We start from the raw sequence: 7,269 nt of genomic DNA on the forward strand, positions 1-7,269 counted from the left end.
AGTCACTTGAGTTTCAAGAGGGAGATCATGTGTTTCTTCGTGTTACTCCGATAACTGGGGTTGGTCGAGCTTTGAAGTCGAAGAAGTTGACACCTCGATTTATTGGTCCTTATCAGATTTTGGAGAGGATAGGAGAGGTAGCCTATCGTATCGCTTTACCGCCGTCACTTGCGAATTTGCATGAGGTTTTTCATGTGTCTCAGTTGAGGAGGTACATTCATGATCCGTCGCATGTGGTCCAAGTAGATGATGTCCAGGTGAGAGATAACCTGACTGTTGAAACATCACCTATGAGGATTGAGGATCGAGAGTTGAAGCAGCTGCGGGGTAAAGAGATTGCTTTAGTAAAGGTAGCTTGGGGAGGACCAGCAGGTGGCAATGTGACTTGGGAACTTGAGAGTCAGATGAAGGAGTTCTATCCAGAGTTATTCGCTTGAGGTATGTTTTCGAGGACGAAAACTCTTTTAGTGGGGGAGAGTTGTAACACCCCGATAAAAATAAGATAATTATTTAATTTAAGTTAATATTATATTTATTAATTTAATTAAATAATTGGAATTATTGGATTATTATTATTATTATTATTATTATTATTATTATTGGAATAATAATTATTGGAAAATATATATAAGTTGGAAATAAGGAAAAAGAGTTCCATTTTGGTAAAAAGAGTTTTCAGGTGAAAAGCAGAGAAGCGGCTGAAAAGTGGAAAAAGAGCCAGAGAACAAGGGTTGAAGAGAGGAAGAGCTTGAGGCTTAAAGATTCGCCGGATTAACTCAGGTAAGGGGGGTTTATCGTCGATTAATGGGTATTATGGGATAACATGTAATGGGTAGTGATAGACTATTGATTTGTCCCTGATTTGAATGATGCATGATGAAAATTGTGAAATATTGGATGAACGAAAAATTGGATTATGATTGAAAGGAATTCGTAGGAATTAGATGTAAAAGTGTTAGAATTGGTGAAATTGAATAGGGTATGATTCGTGTTAGATGATATGAACGATTATTGTGAAAAATTGGATTGTAGGAGGTTGGAATTGGTAGATCTCGTAGCAGAGAAGACCATAGCAGATCTGGAAATCTGGTTTCTGGTCATACGCGTATGGCACTAGGCAATACGCGTATGAGATGGTCTGGTACGCGTATGGCACTAGGCAATACGCGTCTGGATGAGGAAGATGATGTTTTGAATGTGGTTTGGTCTCTGTTGGTATGCGTAGGGGGAAGTGGTACGCGTAGCATACGCGTATGAGACAGGTGATACGCGTATGGGATTGGCTGAGAAATGGGCCATACGCGTATGGGACTAGGCAATACGCGTATGGGCAGGATTGTGATTTCTCTGTGCTGTTGTTGTGCAGTTTTTGGTTGTTCAGCTGAGCAATGTAATTTAGCTGATGTATGATAGAGTAGGGATCATTTCCCGTTGTTTTGAGTAGTATAGGTATTAGTAGAGTGTGCTAATGCTGTGATTGATTATGTGGTATGACATGATATGATTATGTGGTGAATATGTTGATGATGTATGATGATATGCATAATGTTGTGAATGTATCTATCATGTACAAAATTATGAATGGACTGTTTATGGCTTAGAGTGTGAGCATATGTCCATTGTGGATGATTGGTGATGTTTGCATGACTAAGTGATTTAGCTTGCATATTATGGCCTTTATGGTGGTAGCTAATTCCCATGGTGAGGAATTAGTGAGTTAGTATTGTGGATTGTTGTTGATGTTTGCATGCTAGGTGATTAGCGTGCATATCATAGCCCTTGGGGTGGTAGCTAATTCCCATGGTGAGGAATTAGTGAGTGAGTCACTAGGTCTCAAATGAGTGGGACTAGTGAGCTTGGTAGCCGTATCTGGATTTGATCGGTGAGGTTGAACTATATGTTCACGAATAGTCGGTACCGCATGCATGGAGTCTCATTGCATAATATATGTATGTATGGCGTATAATATGAATGGATGTATTCCAATATTATACGTGGTTTTATGGTTGTGTTGAGTTTGAGTACGATGATGATGATGATTATGAGTTGATATTGCCGTTGCTGAATATGTGTGATCTGATTAGGGTGATGATATGTGTTAAATTACTTAGCATTACATGATATTTTATAATGCTTATTATATCGATTGAGGAACTCACCCTTACAACTATTTTTCAGGTAACGAGCAGTGATTGAGTAGAGGCTAGTCCTTGGAGTCTAGTGTAGTTCCTTAGTGGGTCATGCTCTGGTAGATGTAACATCGGGATGGGATGTTTTACTATGTTTTCATCTGGTTGTTGAACAACTTTACATGTAATGTATTACATGGTTTGAATGTTGTTAGTTTGTATCCGCTGCGTATTATGCAAATGATTTATCTTGATTAAATAAATGAGCATGACAGGATATTTGGATGATTGTGTGACACCCTTAATTGCATAATTACTCTGATTGACATTTTGTTATTTTAGTTTAATATTTGGGGTATTTTTAGAAGGGTGTTACATTAGTGGTATCAGAGCATAGTCGGTCGAGTCGAGTCGTAATTATTCTGTTCCCCGGTACGGGATAGGTGTTGTGTAACCCTATCGGTACTTATTGTTTTAGCTTGTTGGGTTTTCAGAATAGAGATGGTTGGAAGAGGTAGAGATGATGCTGCGATTGCTGAGGCTCTAGGTATGCTAGCTGGAGTACTTGGAGGGAATCCGAATGTTGTGGGAATGGGAGCTGCTCGTCAACTGAGTGAGTTCCAAAAGAACAATCCTCCAATGTTCAAGGGAGCATACGATCCAGATGGTGCTCAGAAGTGGGTGAAGGAGATCGAGAGGATCTTCCGAGTGACTGAGTGTGCCGATAACCAGAAGGTCAGGTTCGGTACGCATATGCTGTCAGAGGAAGCAGATGATTGGTGGGTTGCTACCCGCACTGAGTTGGAATCTGCTGGGAACGCTGAGATCACTTGGGCTGTGTTCAGAGAGAGATTTCTGAGGAAGTACTTTCCAGAGGATGTCAGAGGAAAGAAAGAGATAGAGTTCTTGGAATTGAAGCAGGGCAATCGGTCTGTTACTGAGTATGCTACTAAGTTCACAGAGCTGTCGAAGTATTACACTCCCTATGATGATGCTACTGGGGAATTCTCGAAATGTGTGAAGTTTGAGAACGGGTTACGTCCCGAGATTAAGCAGGCTATTGGGTATCAACGGATTAGAGTGTTTTCTGATTTGGTTGACTGTTGCAGGATTTTCGAACAGGATACCAAAGCCAGAGCGGAGAGCTATCAGCAGAGGGTTGATAGGAAAGGCAAGAATCAGAATGATCGTGGGAAACCGTATGCAGCTGGCAAAGGTTTCCAGCGACAGAGTGGGATGAAGAGGCCTAGTGGGGGAGACTCCAGTGCCTCTGCTAAGTGTTACAGATGTGGTCAGGCTGGACATCGTTTCCATGAGTGTACCAGTGCTGAGAAGAAGTGTTTCAAGTGTGGCAAAGGTGGTCACTTGGCTGTAGAGTGCCGGTTGAAGACTGTGACTTGTTTCAACTGTGGAGAGGTGGGTCATATCAGTCCACAGTGTCCTAAGCCAAAGAGAGAGAACCAGTCGGGAGGCAAGGTTTTTGCTTTAACGGGTTCTGAGACTTCTGCAGATGACCGTTTGATCCGAGGTACGTGTTATATTAATGGCTTTCCTCTTGTAGCTATTATTGACACAGGTGCGACTCATTCCTTTATATCTTTGGATTGTGCTGTGAAACTTAAGTTAGAGATATCTGAGATGCATGGAAGTATGGTGATTGATACTCCTGCGAAGGGTTCAGTGACTACTACTTCAGTTTGTTTAAATTGTCCTTTGAGTATTTTTGGTAGAGACTTTGGGATGGACCTAGTGTGTCTTCCACTAATGCAGGTTGACGTTATTCTGGGTATGAATTGGTTGGTGTTTAACCGAGTCTATATCAATTGTTTTGATAAGACTGTGATCTTTCCTGAGATTGAGGAAGAAAAGAGTTTGTTTCTATCAGCAAGGCAGGTGAATGAGGAAGTAGCAGATGGGGCAGAGTTGTTTATGCTGTTAGCGACTTTGGAGGCTAAAGATAAACTGGCGATTGGTGATCTAGCCGTGGTGTGTGATTTTCCTGATGTGTTTCCTGAAGAAGTGAATGAATTACCGCCAGAGCGTGAAATTGAGTTCTCGATTGATTTGGTACCTGGTACTAGGCCGATATCGATGGCTCCGTACCGTATGTCTGCTGTTGAGTTAGCTGAATTGAAGAGACAGCTGGAAGATCTGTTGGATAAGAAATTTATTCGTCCGAGTGTGTCACCGTGGGGTGCACCAGTGTTATTGGTTAAGAAGAAAGAAGGTACTATGAGGTTGTGTGTGGACTACAGGCAACTGAATAAAGTGACGATCAAGAATCGGTATCCTTTGCCGAGGATTGATGATTTGATGAATCAGTTGGTTGGTGCGAGTGTGTTCAGCAAAATAGATTTGAGATCTGGGTATCATCAGATACGTGTGAAAACTGAGGATATTCAGAAGACTGCTTTCAGAACAAGGTATGGACATTATGAGTATTCTGTAATGCCTTTTGGTGTGACTAATGCGCCTGGAGTGTTTATGGAGTATATGAATAGGATTTTCCATCCGTACCTAGATCAGTTTGTTGTGGTGTTTATTGACGATATTTTGGTGTATTCGAAATCTGAAGAAGAGCATGCTGAACATTTGAGAGTGGTTTTGGGAGTTCTGCGGGAAAAGAAGTTATTTGCTAAACTGTCTAAGTGTGAATTTTGGTTAGAAGAGGTTAGTTTTCTTGGTCATGTGATTTCCAGAGGTGGTGTTGCTGTTGATCCTTCTAAGATAGAAGCGGTGTCTAAGTGGGAAGCTCCGAAGTCAGTTTCTGAGATAAGGAGTTTTCTTGGTTTGACTGGTTATTATAGGAAGTTCATCGAGGGATTTTCTAAGTTGGCGTTACCGTTGACGATGTTGACTAGAAAGGGGCAAGCGTTTGTTTGGGATTCAAAATGTGAAGAAGGTTTCCAAGAGTTAAAGAGAAGGTTAACTACTGCTCCTATTCTGATATTACCGAGTCCGTCGGAACCATTTGAGGTTTACTGTGATGCTTCATTGTTGGGGTTGGGTGGTGTTTTGATGCAGAATAAGCAGGTTGTAGCTTATGCTTTGAGACAACTGAAGGTTCATGAGAGGAACTATCCGACACACGATTTAGAGTTGGCAGCAGTGGTATTTGTTCTGAAGTTATGGAGGCATTACTTGTACGGGTCAAGATTTGAGGTTTTCAGTGACCATAAAAGTTTAAAGTATTTGTTTGATCAGAAAGAGCTGAATATGAGACAGAGGAGATGGTTGGAGTTTCTGAAGGATTACGACTTTGGTTTGAATTACCATCCGGGTAAAGCAAACGTAGTGGCTGATACATTGAGTCGCAAATCATTGCATATGTCTATGTTAATGGTTAAGGAATTGGATTTAATTGAGCAGTTTAGAGACTTGAGTTTGGTGTGTGAGAGTACTCACAATAGTGTTAAATTGGGAATGTTGAAGTTGACAAGTGGTATTCTGGATGAGATTAGAGAGGGTCAGAAATCCGATGTGCTTTTGGTTGATAAGTTGACTTTAGTGAATCAATGTCAAGGTGGTGAATTCAGAGTTGATGAGAATGGTGTTTTGAAATTTGGTAATCGGGTGTGTATTCCGGATGTTACCGAACTTAAGAAGAGTATTCTTGAGGAAGGACATCGTAGTGGCCTGAGTATTCATCCTGGGGCTACGAAGATGTACCATGATTTGAAAAAGTTATTTTGGTGGCCGGGAATGAAAAGAGAAATTGCGAGTTTTGTTTATTCTTGTTTGACTTGTCAGAAGTCGAAGATTGAGCATCAGAAGCCGTCTGGGCTAATGCAACCGTTGGCTATTCCAGAGTGGAAGTGGGATAGTATCAGTATGGATTTTGTTTCTGGTTTACCGAGGACAATTAAGAATTTTGAAGCTATTTGGGTGATTGTCGACAGATTGACAAAATCGGCTCATTTCATTCCGATCAGAATGGATTATCCGTTAGAGAGATTAGCTGAGTTGTATATTGAGAAAATTGTAAGTTTGCATGGTATTCCATCGAGTATTGTTTCGGACAGAGATCCTAGATTTACATCGAAGTTTTGGGAAGGTTTGCAGAAGGCTTTGGGAACTAAGCTGAGATTGAGCTCTGCATATCATCCGCAGACTGATGGTCAGACTGAGAGGACGATTCAGTCACTAGAGGATCTTTTGAGGGCGTGTGTTTTGGAAAAAGGAGGTGCTTGGGATTGTTATTTACCTTTGATTGAGTTTACCTACAACAATAGTTTTCATTCGAGCATTGGTATGGCACCGTTTGAAGCTTTGTATGGTAGGAGATGTCGGACACCTTTATGTTGGTATGAGTCCGGTGAGAGTGCTGTGGTTGGACCGGAGATTGTTCAATAAACTACGGAAAAGATTAAGATGATTCAGGAGAAGATGAGGATTGCTCAGAGTCGTCAGAAGAGTTATCACGACAAGAGGAGGAAGTCACTTGAGTTTCAAGAGGGAGATCATGTGTTTCTTCGTGTTACTCCGATAACTGGGGTTGGTCGAGCTTTGAAGTCGAAGAAGTTGACACCTCGATTTATTGGTCCTTATCAGATTTTGGAGAGGATAGGAGAGGTAGCCTATCGTATCGCTTTACCGCCGTCACTTGCGAATTTGCATGAGGTTTTTCATGTGTCTCAGTTGAGGAGGTACATTCATGATCCGTCGCATGTGGTCCAAGTAGATGATGTCCAGGTGAGAGATAACCTGACTGTTGAAACATCACCTATGAGGATTGAGGATCGAGAGTTGAAGCAGCTGCGGGGTAAAGAGATTGCTTTAGTAAAGGTAGCTTGGGGAGGACCAGCAGGTGGCAATGTGACTTGGGAACTTGAGAGTCAGATGAAGGAGTTCTATCCAGAGTTATTCGCTTGAGGTATGTTTTCGAGGACGAAAACTCTTTTAGTGGGGGAGAGTTGTAACACCCCGATAAAAATAAGATAATTATTTAATTTAAGTTAATATTATATTTATTAATTTAATTAAATAATTGGAATTATTGGATTATTATTATTATTATTATTATTATTATTATTATTGGAATAATAATTATTGGAAATATATATAAGTTGGAAATAAGGAAAAAGAGTTCCATTTTGGTAAAAAGAGTTTTCAGGTGAAAAGCAGAGAAGCGGCTGAAAAG

The sequence above is a fragment of the Lathyrus oleraceus genome, chromosome 4 (assembly GCF_024323335.1).
Source record: "Lathyrus oleraceus cultivar Zhongwan6 chromosome 4, CAAS_Psat_ZW6_1.0, whole genome shotgun sequence".
Lineage (NCBI taxonomy): Eukaryota > Viridiplantae > Streptophyta > Magnoliopsida > Fabales > Fabaceae > Lathyrus > Lathyrus oleraceus.